Source organism: Pseudopipra pipra, chromosome 1 (assembly GCF_036250125.1).
Source record: "Pseudopipra pipra isolate bDixPip1 chromosome 1, bDixPip1.hap1, whole genome shotgun sequence".
NCBI classification, from domain to species: Eukaryota; Metazoa; Chordata; class Aves; order Passeriformes; family Pipridae; genus Pseudopipra; species Pseudopipra pipra.
The window spans coordinates 31272731-31287753 of record NC_087549.1 but is presented as its reverse complement, the minus strand read 5'-3'; the positions used below and the strand labels follow the sequence as shown (position 1 = coordinate 31287753).

Sequence of the window (15023 nt, the reverse complement as noted above, 5' to 3'; positions counted from 1 at the left end):
TGTAAAGGATAATAAAAAGTGTTTTTATAAAGACATCAATAGCAAAAGGAGGAGCAAGGAAAACCTCCATTCTTTATTGGACATGGAGGGAATATAACTACTAAAGATGAGGAAAAGGCTGAGGTACTTAACACCTTCTTTACCTCAGTTTTGAAGAATAAGACAGGTCGTCCTGACCTAGCAGACAAGGATGGAGAGCCGAATAGCCCCCTTATAATCCAGGAGGAAGAAGTTAGGGACCTGTTGAGTCACTTAGATGCTCATAGGTCTATGAGACCAGATGGAATCCATCCTAGGGTGATAAGGGAGCTGGTGGAAGAGCTCTCCATCATTACCGTCAGTCCTGGTTCTCTGGGGAGATCCCATATGACTGGAAGTTGGCCAACGTGACACCCATCCACAAGAAGGGCTGGAAGAAGGATCTGGGAAACTACAGACTGGTCAGCCTGACCTCGGTGCCTGGCAAGGTTATGGAAAAATCTTCCTTGGCTACTCCACCTCTGTCTCTGTGTGGCAGTTTATTTGGTTATTTTCCCCCTTCCTTGTCTTGTAAAGTTTCAAGTGTGCTCCTCATCACTTTGTTGCCAGTAAAATATACACTGTCCTCTCACCTGACAAGATGTTTGTGACACCTATGAACGTCCAGAACCATGTGAACTTTTCAGAGGCACTAACTTCAGAGCTCAGCTTTTTTAGTGACAGAAGAAGATAAGCCTCTGCATTCTGATGGTCCTCCTTACCTCTGTAAATGCAAATGAAGGTCCTGGCCATCTGCAGGACATGTTTCTGGGGACCTTGTACCTTCTTGTCTGGCGTGCAAAGGGCAGGTATGTTCTGTTGTTGGACATACCCAAAAGATGAATATATTCCTCCTCACAAAGGTAAGCAGATGTGGATTTTGTAGACAGTTCGAGAATACATATTTAAGTCTTACATTGTATGTTGTATGTCGTATTCTATTGTATTATTCTTTCACGTATTATCTCTTATTTCTCATGTATGTAAACCCCGTTTTCCTATTGGTCATTATTTAATACATTGCAGCAGTTATCCATATATGGTTATGTTTTCCCTTTATGGTTATAATTTACATGCTCCACCTTAACTCCTCCTTTTGTTCCAGCACCTTCCCTACCCTACGACATATAAGGCGGAAGCCATTTTATATTGATGCCTCTTTGCTTGCTTTTAACCTGTTCTTTTACTTTTCGCCATAATAAAGCTGTCTCGCCACTCTCACCTACGACGTTGCAGACCTGCTTAGTCCTAGCACACGCTGCATTCTCTTGGTAGCAATCTGACTCTATGGCTTGACTGACTGACAGTGAAAGCACCTATCAATAGAAGAGGACATATCTCATACCTGATACTCCACAACTCTGCAGCAGGGTTGTGACACTCCAGGCTATGTCACAGCTGGATCTTTTCCTTGAAAGTCTTTTCAGTATTAAGATAGGATCGTTCTTTTCTCTAAAGTACAAAGATCAGTGTTTACAGAGCCATTGTGCTGTCTACTCTTTTATATGATCCAAATCCTGGGTCATCTACCACCACCACCTGCGACTCCTAGAACGCTTCCATCAACGCTGTCTCTGTACAATCCTAAACATCCACTGATCAGATTATGTGACCAACACATCTGTTCTAGAACAAGCAGCAGTCACAAGTATTGAGGCCATGTTGATGAGAACACAGTTGCGTTGGGCAGAGCACGTCTCCAGGATGAAGGACCACCGCCTCCCTAAGATCCTGCTTTATGGTGAACTTGCCACTGGCTGCCGCAAGAGAGGAGCCCCGAAGAGAAGATACAAGGACTCCCTGAAACAACATCTCAGACTTGGCCATATTGATCAACATAATTGGTCTAATCTGGCCTCCAATCAGGAGGTCTGGAGACACACCATCTTTAACGCTGCTAGTGCTTTTGAGAACGCACGCAGGATCACTCTTAAGGAGAAAAGACAATGCAGAAAAAATCATGTCTTGCAGAATATTCCACATAAGGAGTCCTTCTGCTGTGCCTTTTGCAACCGGACGTGTCTATCTCGTATTGACCTTTTTAGCCACCAGCGCGCTTGTAACAAACGTGGGAGAGCCCTTCCCAAATCTTTGTTCGCGAGGCCCAGCCATGATGATCTTTTCTCTAGGGTCCTTAGGAAGAAATAACCTTATATATTTTTCTTTTAATTATTCCTCACTAATACACCTGTGCAGGCAAAATTCATATCCAGCCTGTAACCTCAAGGATATGAAAAGGAACCATTATTTTATGAACATTTTTTATTGTGCTTAGGTTCATTAAGTTCCACCAAGCTCCAGGAAGACAATCAAATTCCAACATGTATTTTAGTTTAAACAATAATTAAAATACCCTGTTAAAAATACTCTATTTTCCCCCATCTTTCCTGCATTATTTTTTATGCATACCTATATTATATCATCCTCTGAATAGAAAGCAAAACTTATGTAGTTAAAACCTATAATTCAAATAGCCTTATGTTTTTTTCCACTTGTTGTTCCACAAATTTGTTGTTATTACAGCCATCCAACAGGCTTATCTATCCACACTGATTATCTATGAAGCAGTGGGTAGTACTGTGTTAATTTTTTGCCTAAATAACAGCATAGTTCCCACCTAGGCACAAGATCTGGGTTTCTGCCTTATACTTATTTGTGTTCAAATATCATCCACTGTTCAGTAAGTCCAAGGTCAGGCTTAAAGACTATGGACAACTGACATTTCTGAAGTGGTTGGCTCATTTTTGGAGCTACTTCCTGTTCAACGTTTCATTTAGTATTTCCTCACTTTTGTTCACTTTTTTTTTCTTTTAATCCTGAAATTGTATGTTTTGGTTTGAGGACTTTTTCTGCTTTATATTTAAACTACTTTGACTGGTTTTGGAGACATCTATTAATTGTGGTGGTTTTTCAAGTGTTTATACCTGAATGTACCCAGATATACCTATGCATGAGGTACTCCCTTTATTTTTTATAAAGGCAATTCTTTCACCTTCTAGCTCCAGTTCCCTCCCATATGAGTCTAGTGCCATCATCATTCATCATGTTCACATAATGGGTTGGAAGAAGAGATGTACTTGCTCTCCTTAAATGAACTGCTACTGTTATTACAGAGGTGTGATTGCTGCTGATATAATGTATTGTAACCATCCAATGTGAAATGCATTTTGTGATGGCTAATAAGTACATTAACAGCCTTTATGTTTGCATTATTAGGATTTAGTTGGAAACCTACTACTTTCAAAAGAGACAGTCACCTAAGCTAACTCATTTCCAGTCTGACCCTTATGTGCAAGGGCGTGAGCATAACTCATCCTAGTTTTTCTCTATCAGGATCATAAATGGTCATGCTTTAGCTGTCATTAACATAGTCCGAACTGGCTATTGAAAGTGGCCAGTACTGGCAGCAGTTGTTGCACTGCAATTCTAGAGTTTTTTTCAGGTTTTCAAATTCTGGTTATTGTTCATCTGAGCCACCACTGCATCCACGAAGACCACTGTTGTCTTCATCTCTTTCCAGTTCACTTCTTTTTGATTTTGTTGGAGATTCAAACAATTAAAAAACAAACTCTGCAAGTTTTTCATGGACATTTGAAATTCTTCTCTTTCATTCTTACTCCTTTGTTTACAGTCTGTTTTATCCACTTTGGAAGATTTCAGTGGATGCATTGAATCCTCACAGACATCTTGGTGTTTCATTTGTTTGGCTTATCAGAAGAGGCATTTTTTAGGAAATTCAGGCTCTTTATGATGCCTAAAAAGAAGCCATTGTGTAAACATTTGGAAATCTTATTCCTTATTAATTGTTAAATTTTAGGAAAAGTATGTGACTGTTTAATTTTTTTTTAAAAAATAATTTTATTCATTTTTTTTTTCAAAGAAAAAACAGTAGTTCTTTACTTATTAGTGGTGAATATTATCTATTATACCTGTGTTACTGAGACTTCTAAACTATCTGGAGAAAAGAAATTAATAGGAAAACTGAAAAACAGTGGAGGTCAAATTTTTATACAGATAATATACTTATTCTTCATTTTTTAATGTATTGGTATGCAGCATTTGGTCCCACCTAGAAGGAGGATATAAGACTGGGTGATCTAGTACAGTCATGAAGCCTTAAAGTAGAAAATACTACATATGATTGTTCATTGGTCCAGATGTCCCACCAAAGACCTGTATAGGGTCTTGCATTGCATTGGTCAATGCTACATGTCATGTACAGAGGTAAATCTTGAAGTCTGAGGGTAACAATCCTTTTGTCTTATTGTTATGTTATTAAACCACATTGTGGTGGAGGAAAAAGAGAGGAGAGAGAGAATAAGCATAGTGGTTGTCTGACACTATGCTTTGAGAAGTTCCTCCCTCAAAATAAAAAATATGTGAAATTATGGGAATGGGTTGATCCAACTTCAGACAGACAAACCTTTGGCATGTGTTTTGAAATGTGTTGATCTTGGGGGTTGCTTTTGAAACTGACAAAATCTGTGGTTACTCCCTCTCTCTCTGATTGGATGGAACTTTTGAATGTCTTCTTTATTCTTAAAGTTCAGTATCAGGAACTTTGTTGTAAAAAGAATGTAAAAAATACAGGCCAATGGAGATTGCTTAACATACAGCAATCTCAAAAATCTTGTGTTGTACAGTTTCCACGCTGCTTCTGTCATGGCAGGACTGGTTTTTTATATTTATTGGTGTTTCTTTTTCAATTTTAGGAGCACGCTACCTGATATTTTTTTCTGTTAAATTGACTATGTATTCCCTTTGAAATCTTAATACTGCCAGTTCAGTTTTGCTGAACTTGGGGAAAAAGGAAAAGCTTTTAACTAGTAGCTTAGGTTTCACTAGAGCTGAAGAAAGACATTCATGTTAGCATAAAGTTCATGAAAAAAATTAAGAAGGTTTTTCCTTGGAGATTTTGGAATGATTCTAGGTGTTCGGGGGGAAAGGCTTTCATTGCTTTTCTCTTTTTTTCCCCCACCTATGCTTTCAGATTTTACTTACAGTGCTCTCACTGACTTAAGCTGCATTAAGTAAACGAATACATTGTGGTGAACTATTCTCAAATGCTGGGACCTAACCAAAGTCAATGGGGCCCTGCTGCTTCCCTCAGATCAGAAGAGAAAGATATGTTGTCATCTTTCCATCATAACTGAACTAAAGAGAGGTAGATATTGTATTTATGTCATAGCCAGGGTTATTTCATTTATTGTTAGTAATATTTTTTACATGGAAGAGCTTCCCATTGTCATAAGTAACTACTGACTTACTGGTGGAGATTTTCTTTTTGTTTTATACTTTTTTATTTTAAAACTTTCTTAAATAAAGAATACACACACAGGAAACTTCTACAAGCTCAGAGTACAAAGAGTAAAAGTCTCACTACTTTCTCGTTACATTTAAATGGAAAAATGGCTCAAATCCAGCTGTTTCACCGCTGGATTGCTGGAGGTTTCTGTAGTTCATACAGTTGATTGTTGTATTTGGCCCCTCTGCAAATACATTGAGTTTCATAAGTGGCTAAAACTGGCTCTACTCCCTTATGTAGCACATACAGTAGCTGGAGGGATAGTTCTTGGAAAATTGTGAGTGTTGGCTCTAACTCTTTTTTAAAAATATGTGGAACAGAAGGATTTACACCTCCTAATTAGAACTTTTCTCCCTTTAAGCTAAAAAATCTACATTCCTTCTGGGTGTGCTGCATTTTAAAATGGGATATCCAGGAACCACATGAAAATCAACATACAGCAGAAGAGGAGGTGATGAATACAAGTTGAGATAAATACAAGACTTTATGCTGTAACTAGAAGTACTCCTTTAAAACTATGTATCAGATGAAAAAGTTGAGAGCTGGCAGGTACAGTGTAGTGGAAAGCTGTATTTATTCATTTACTAGACCTACAGCATAGAGTATTAGCCTGAGGTGACCACTTATTCTGGAAACTTAAGAACCAGATCTGAATTAACAATGTAGCTACAGCTCATAAAATTAAGCAAATATTTCCTCAAACAGAAACATTTCCAGCTCATGTGTGGAATGGATGTTTCCATTGTCCATCCTGTGTATGGGGAAAAAATGTTTAGGTCACTGTAGCTTGTATATAATACTCCCTAAAGAACTCCTGTGATACAATATTCAAGAATAATTTCAGGAAAACCTCAGCAGAAGAAAAAATTGTTTTGAGAATAAATTTTTAGAAAAGCAACCATGTTCACCAATATGTAGATTTCCTTCCTTTTTCTTTTTTTTTCCCTCCTGCATCACGGTATTGCAAGTTCCATATTTATCCTGTCTCCTAACAGCCAAATTGCTCAGGAGAGCATCTCTGAAGTGTATACTCTGTATGAATGTATCCATGGGTTTTTTTTCTGTGGATAGAGACTTTCTTTATCATAACATGATGCTTAAATAACTTTACTTATGCATTACTTCAAATATATGTAGTTTAAATCAGTGTCTGTTGTATTAAACACTGGACTTGCACACAATCACGTAAACCTCTATCTACAAAAATGGAAGAGCATAGGAAGACAGGAAATCTCAAATATCTTCTACTATTTATGCAACTAAATAATAAAGTTTTTCTGGAACTTGGTTGGAATTTTCTATTAAATGTCTCAGTGAATAGTGGAGCGTATAAAGGAATCCGCTTTCCATGATATGTGAGTAAGAAATGAGGAAAAGGACCTTCACTGACACCTCAGTCCATCATGCAGTCTTTCCTGTGCTCCCTTGGCAGACGAGAGAAGACATGAGAAAGACTGTCCTGGTTAGAGCAAAGAGACTAGACCTATGTGGTTTCCCCTCTACATAGATCTGGCTTAAATGAAAGATGTTGGTGTATTATCATCTCCAATAAAAAATGGAAAATATATTTAAGGAGTAAATTTTGGCTATGAGTAGGTTATTCTCTTATAATGAGGTCTCCAGAAGGACTAGGTTTTGATTTGAGGGAATTGAAAGAGTAATTAGTATATAACGTATCGTAGTACATTACTGTTAATATGTTAAAGTGCTATGTGAAGATAAAAACACTGGGAGAAAGCCTGATTATGAGACATATATACTGAAAGGAAGAACTCTGCTGCCAAAACATTCCTTCAAGAAGAAGGAGGAGCTGGAAGCCTTGAGGACAGATAGATTAAATTTTACAGGAAGGTTGAGACTGGCATGGAAAAAGAAAAGAATTTAAGATTAAAGAGTCAGTTTAAAGGATGTAGTGAACCTGTTATTTGTGTTTTTCAGGGTCTTGATTTTAGTAAATATTTTGATTTATGTCAGCAAAAAACTGTGCTGAGGAAGTTTGTGGGTTGTTCAATGTTGGCTGGCCATGCCAATGGAAAGGCACAGCGTATCATGGAGAACTGCATGATATTAGCACTGCAACTAGTAGAAGCAGGATAAAAGTTATTAAGTACCAAGTACAAAATCATACACATGAGGATGAAAGCAAAATAGTAAATTAAATTATGAAGAAGTGAGAATTTCAGACAGAGAAACTGGCTATGGATGTTGAACACCGGATGATAGAAACCTTCACAATTTTGAAAAAGGCACATAAAATGACTCAGGTGCTGCATTTTTAGTAAAGAAAAACTAATTTTTCCAAAATAATAAAAAGAAGGAAGAAATGTGGCTTTAGTAAGGGAACAGTCTTCAGAGAAATCAACATACACATGTATGCTGCTATCACGGTAGCCTAAAGCTTTACTGTGTTCTGAATGGGATATTTGTGTTAAGCAACAGAGAGAGGGCTTAAAGTGTGCTGTGAAACCTCCTCCACCAATTTGCTGATGTCAATGTCACTTCTGGGTTTGTTAGTTAAGTTTGCATGTTAGTGTCGTTTACTGACTTTCATAGAAGTCTACAGGACTGCATCACAGAGTATAATTTGGCCCAGAATGTATATAATTGCAAACTTAACTCTTTATTTAAATAGATAAACAAAATTCTTTTTGTTAAATATTCAGAGATTTTTCTATTGTCTTTTACTGACAATATGTGAGATTTGTAATTTAGGAATTCTATCCCCTTTGCTCAGCAGTTATGCAGGATTAATGCCTAATCTCTTCGTTCTAAGAAAGTCTCTTTCTCCTCTTCCATTTCTAGTCTTTATTCCTCTGCAGTAGCAATAATTTTTATATCCTTTCTCAGAAGATAATGCTTACAGAAAAAGAAAGTCAAAATTAATAGAATTAAAATTATATTTACCGAAAATGGTATAAAAAGAGAAGAGAGAGTTTGTATGGCATGACATGTACTACAGGGAAATTTATAGTATGGGTTAGATTTTCTTTCTCAAATGTGGGCATGCAGTAATCTGAACATTACTCTTGGGAGGAAGAAATCAGGAAGAGAAAGCTAATTCCTAAGAAGAGAAGAAACATCATATATATGTAACATGAATCCCTCTAGGAGAAATGGAAATGAAAAATTTACTTTATTCATTTACTTTTTGTAATTTTAATTTTATTTGCTTGCTTAGGATAGATTGAGGGCAGCTAGAAGGACCAAAGGCTGTATCAGCAAAGAGAATGCCATTCTTCAAACTCCAGGAGTGAGAATTACAAATTTTGTTGGAAAAGATTGTGATTTTCTTTGGCAAGTGTTTTGATGAACAGTTTGTATAATGCACCTGGTACTCTTTGACCATATAGTGATACTATTTTTCTTGCTTTACATGTTAGATTGTCTCTATTGATTGAATATTGAAAGCCTTTAAGCATTTTAATCTTTTATAAAGGAAGAGTAGAGGTGTTTGATTTTCCTCCACTGAGCTGATGAGGACAAACTTAAAAGACAATTTTACAGTTCACAGCTTAGTCTGGATCCCTTTTAGCTAGATAATTGCCCTGTGGGTGTGCATGTAAATAGCTACTGGTTAAAATGTCCGCAGGTGTGGCTAAAGAATCTGTAATACAGTTCCTTCCTATTTAGTGTACTGGTATGTAGCACAAGTGGGTTTCTTGGCAGTGCATAACAGTAAAGATCCATCAAAACCAAATCTGGAGCTGAAAAGCAATAAAAATGAAAGCTGAAAATCAAAAGAAAGGAATAGTAGCCTTGTAAATAAGCTTAGCTCTGCCATGAAGTGAAACTTTATGATAAAGCTCTTCACTGCTGGTGTTTAACAGCTTTAAACTGTACCATACAAGCAGAAAAACACTGAAGTATCTTGAAAAATGAGGTTCAGCCACTCTTCCAGGTTGGAGTCAGTTAAGCCTACTTGTGAAGGGTAATACTCTAAAGATCTCAGCACTTGTTGAAGACAAGTCCTCCAACTTGTAACTATATGGTAACAGACTGCTACAACTTACTAATTGATATGAGGAAAGGGCATAAAGTATTCTTCTTTGAACATTTTTTTTTCCCATCTCTAGATGGAGAGTTTTAATTACAATACCTTAACTTTTTTATATAGGAATAATATTATTCTTGCTTCTGATACAAAGTCAAAAGAACTGGATCTTCAGTAACATAAATGAAGTTTTGTCATAAACAAAAACTTGAAAACTGTACAGGTGTTGGGCTGAATTCCACCACCTGAAGAGAGAGTAGGGACTGTTCCTTGTATAGCAAAGGTGTAGTGTAGCCTGTAAAGTAAAATGCTGTGAATATTGATAGTATATGATGGGGATATGATAGCACAGGTATAGCTTTGCTGCTAATGACTGTAACATAGAGAATGATTTTTAGATTAAGGGTTATGTTGACAATAGCACAGCTCCATGCTTAATGGAAGATGGAAAGAGCCTTCACTGTGACCTCCTGCTTTCAAGCATTTTCGCAACTACTAAATAGTGACCAGAATATGACAAATTTAAAATAGTAGAAGGAAAGAGATATCCACATATCCAATGGATATTTGTATTATCGTACCAGAACACTAAGGTACCTGACTAATACTGAAAATACATACAATTCACATGGGTGCATTTTATTAGGCTTGTATATATATATTTTATTATGTTAGTTATGCTTTCACATCAAAGAATCTTAGAATGGTTTGGGTTGGAAGGGACCTGAAGATCACCTAGTTCCAACCCCCTCTTGCCATGGGTAGGGAACCCTCTACTACACTGGGTTTCTCAGGTCCCTGTCAAACCTGGTCTTGAACACTGGGGGATGTGGCATCCACAACTTCTTTAGGCAACCTGTTCCAGTGTCTCAACTCGTTCCACCCTCTGAGTAAAGAATTTCTTCTTAATAGCTAATTTAAACTTACCCTCATTCAGTTTAAATCCATTTTCCCTTGTCCTACACCTTCATGCCCTTGTAAAACTGTATTTTATGCCAGGACTGTCCATAGGACACCCCTGAGCCGGGTTTGATCTAAGAATTCTTTATGCTTTATGTTTGCTCTCCAACAACTTTTAACTTAAGGGTCATTTTGCTATCCAGCTACTGGGTATAATGTGATGTAACTTGCCTACTTCACAGGAAGTTGGATATTTCTGCTTTGTATATAAATTCAGTTTTTACGTGATGAAAAGAAATTTTACTTCCAAAGATCACTAGGAAAGTTTTGGGGTTTTTTTACCCATGTTTGGACATGATGGCCTGAAGCCAGACTTTTCTGATTCCTGAAGGAACTCATAGACATCTCAGCTTAGTCCCTGCTGTTGCCAACAGCCTCTGACAGATGTTTACACTCTCTGAAGCTCAATTAATGAACCTCAGGTTTGTTCATATGGAAAGACATAAATTAAATATGCTATTCCAGAAAAAAGTGTTCAAATTGAGAAATCTGTATTTTGATGAGAGGGAAATAAGCCTAATCTTCTCAAATAAAATATTCTTGTGTTGAAAATTTCTGAAAGAAAATTCAGAGAAACAATGGTCCATAATGACACAGCTGTTTTAGTAAGAATGATCAAAGGTACAAAAGCTTTTAAATTGCACCTCCCTCTGTTTAACTAAAGCAGTGACAGGATCACATACAGAAACTGATGAGTTCTTTTTTTGAAAGAAGTTAGGTTTTAACTTGCTTGTGCCATTGTGAAGAAAAAAGATTTTCCAACAGTCTCCTTCTCTGATTTAAATGTGTGTGTGTGTGTGTGCATATATGTGGTGTCATGTTTGATGCTGAGGATTAATGATTGAGTGCAGGAGATTTAGGCTCAAGTTTCCATCCAGAAAACTACTGGTTACTGTACATTGTGGGGGCATTTTAAGTATTATGTTCTTCATTAGCCTGAAAACCCCTACCAAAGATTTTGGCACTGGTTTCCCAGGAGCTGTACTGGATCAGGAGAACCCTCTCAGCATTTGAGCATTGCAGTCTATCTCTTCTCAATAAGAGTTTGTGATCTAGAGTACTATTCTGAATATTACCTTGAAGATATCTTTGCACAACATTATTGATCATGATCTGTCCTTGGCACAACATAATTGATCATGATCTTTTTGCCTTATTAAATGATATCGAAAACTGCTGTTGAAACAATCTGGGAACGTATATCTGTGCAACTTTTGTCAGGTAATTCCCTATATATTATATTTAATAAGATCCCTTCTTCAGCTTCAGCTAAACTGATCCAAATTAGGAGGGCCTGTGGGCTTCATCAAAGACAGTAAGGCTTATGTACATGAACAGTTCTGTATTGCAGTTAGGATATGACAAAGGCAGCAAGGGCATGTGAGAGGAAATAATTTCTGTGTGGCTCTTCTACTCGTGTCTGAAAAGTCAAGACAACAAATCCTAAAAAGCTAGTCTTCCTGTGTGAAAAATGGTGTTTGTGTTATATATGTAGAAAAACAGGGGATTTTAAAGCCATTTGGAGATCTAGGACAACTTCTGATTACACTTGAGTATAATTTATTGTAAATTTAATTAAGCATTGTACTTTTAAAATGGTACGTAAATGTTGTACATATATGAAATGCTTTTAGTATTAGCAAAACCTGTCCAATATCATACACTGCATACTTAGTTTTATTTATTTCACGTCAAATTGTGCATTTTCCTGTATCAAAGAACAAGTTCTTATTCTTTTAACTGAAATATTTATGACTATATAGTGATATTTGCTTGCTAGGTCCATGATCAGTTTTGTATTCACATTGAAACTTATAGCAGCTTCTTGACTATTTTCAGTATGACCCGTGTATTCAATTAGCTTCAAAAGGCTACCATAAAAGAAATAACTGAAGAAATCTAGTTTAAATAAATATGGTGTGTTTTTCTGTTACAGAAAGTCCTAAACATCCACTGGTCAGATTTTGTGACCAATACATCGGTTCTAGAGCAAGCAGCAGTCACAAGTATTGAGGCCATGTTGCTGAGAACTCAGCTGCGATAGGCAGAACACGTCTCCAGGATGAAGGACCACCACCTCCCTAAGATCTTGCTTTATGGTGAACTTGCCACCGGCTGCCACAAGAGAAGAACCCTGAAGAGAAGATACAAGGACTCCCTGAAACAACATCTCAGACTTGGCCATATTGATCAACATAATTGGTCTTCTCTGGCCTCCAATCAGGAGGTCTGGAGACACACCATCTATAACGCAGCTGTCTCCTTTGAGAACACACGCAGGATCACTCTCGAGGAGAAAAGGCAATGCAGAAAGAACCGTGTCTTGCAGAATACACCATCTAAGGAGTCTTTCTGCTGTGCCTTTTGCAATCGGATATGTCTGTCTTGTATTGGCCTCGTTAGCCACCAGCGTGCCTGTAACAAATGTGGATGGAGCCTTCCCAAATCTTCGTTCGCGAAGCCTAGCCATGATGATGGTGTGTTTTTCTGTTACAGAAAGTAGAACAATTTCTCAAGAAGTTTTTGATATTCCATTTAAAGTTTTAAGCTTTTCAAGCATAGAAAAGAGATTTTTGAGAGTTCGTGTTTGGTGGAAGGGCTCCACTTATTAAATTGATGGAACAAGCATCATTAGTACAACATGAGCATGTGCTCTCTGTCTGGCCTTTGAAATCACTGGTGTCACACACTATGAATTTGTAGAAAACTATTTGTCCTGGCTACTGTCTGCAGAGGAAAAATACAGCCAAGAGTAAAACTTGGTATGGTTTCAGACACAGAAATATTTGAGGCAGTCTACCTTTTCATGGGCCAACTTCTAAGATATTATTGTTTGTCCTACATTTAACCTTCTTTGACAAAAGACTATTTAAGTCACATAAACAAAATCATTGTCGAGCTGAAATTTACTTGCCTTGTATGAAAAGTACATTTCTTCTTAAATGTATTGTATCTACTTGCAGGTTCATGGGAAAGATAATTTCTACCCATTTATGTTATTTTTGGTATTCTCCTGTGATTATGTAGTTGTTCTTTTTGAAGAATCCCTTTCTCCTTTTGTGATAATTTTTACAATGATTTTAAGTATGTACAGCTATTAAGGATTAACAGTTAAATAGTTAGCAACTTTAATGTCTTAAATCTTTATTTTTCTCTTTAGCAGTGTTAGTGGTATTTTCCATGGTACTTTCCATGCAAACTAGATGCATGTAGTATTTTATTGTCAAAATAATGTTTCAAGTAGTAAAATGGCAAGGGAATACTGACTGAGCTATTAATAAAACACACCAGCTTTTAGCTGGCAAAGCAGCCTTCTTTCCATCAAATATGTCTCAGCCTTTAATAAAGAAACTCAAGTGGTGTAGGTGAAAAATTACTTTTCTCACCCGGTCATCTGTCTGTCATGTATTATTCAGGTCACCAATGTTTGTCCTGAACTGTATCATTCTGTAGTTGTGTCAGGTATGAAATATGTTCAGTGTAATTCCATCAGACTTCACGAAGTTGATTAGAACAGATCACCTTTCGGCTTGGGCACAAGTTATCTCAGCAGATTGAGTGAAAAAGACTTATTTATCTTTGCCTGATAATAAAGAAAGAGATGAGCAAATTTATCCATTAACTAGAAAAGAGTCTCATATTTTGTGTGAAAACAAACTGAAGGCAGTAATTCTATTGAAAATACTTTAATTCATGGATGTTTCTTTGAAAATATGTTTGAGTTTGAAACTAGAAAATATAAACCTTGATCCACATGCATTAAATCCACAAGTTTTAAAATGATTCTTTTTTTTCCCTGAGAGCACAATCCTCAGAAAGAATTAAATTGGCATTGTTTTATTTTTGATAAGTTGTTAAGGTTGTAATGATGCTTTATTTCCTTAAAACTTAAATGCTGGTGAAGGTCGAAATATAATGGTGTGTGATATATTTTTTTTTCCAATTAGTAAGGATAAAAAAACAGATATGAAATACTTGTCAGAAATATCTATTAAAGTAGATGACTCTTTTTTTTCTCAAGAATAATGCCTGAACCTCCACTCTGCAATAATTTGGTGAAGCAATTTATTAATTATTTTTATCATTGTGTATTTCCTTTTATGGAGAATAACTCTGTGGCTATTGAGAGGGCATGAATGATCTAAGCAATCTTTTTAAAGTCTATGATAATTCAACGCAACCACCCCTTCTAATAAAAAATATTCATGCCTTGTGTACACGTCCTGTAGATGTTCAGTGCTATTGTTGTGTCCTAAAGCGCTGCATCTCAGCAAAAAAAAAATCAGGATTCATACAGACCAGAACTAGCCTGTTTTCCTGTGAACTTTTATACTGCTTGAAATGTAGATCTTCACCTGTGGAATATGCAATTTCATGGTATTTATTTCGTTCTTCATTAATGGAAATGTAGTATAACAGAGATAGAAAAACAAGCTAGCTGGGATTTAAAACCCAGCAACTCCTGTAGGGTCACTGAGTCTCCATTGCAGGTTCACCTTTTTCCTGGCAAGGAGTGGACATGTTCCTCACTGCTGGGTTGCTTATCCTGCCCGAGCACTGTTTTAGTTTAGCGGTGGGCACTAAAGCAAAGTTCAGCCTCAGTGCTTTCTGCTCCATGTCCCTTTGGTGAGAAAATGTAGCCTGAGGTGCCTGCCTCTGGAAAAGTGTGGGGGACATTGAATCCTGAGAGAGCAGAGCTTAAGACATAAACCCAAACTCTGTGATTCTGATAGGGTCCCAAGTTTGCTG

The 15023-nt window shown here is 36.9% G+C and overlaps 1 long non-coding RNA gene across 1 annotated transcript in view; it reads left to right on the top strand.

Moving 5' to 3' along the window:
• Positions 1-12274, top strand: part of LOC135416597 (uncharacterized) — a 45129-nt gene extending 32855 nt beyond the window's left edge. Inside the window, exon 3 of the long non-coding RNA XR_010431627.1 lies at positions 12211-12274. This is a non-coding gene — a long non-coding RNA (uncharacterized LOC135416597). The remainder of the gene's footprint in view (positions 1-12210) is intronic.
• The last annotated feature ends 2749 nt before the right edge of the window (positions 12275-15023 follow it).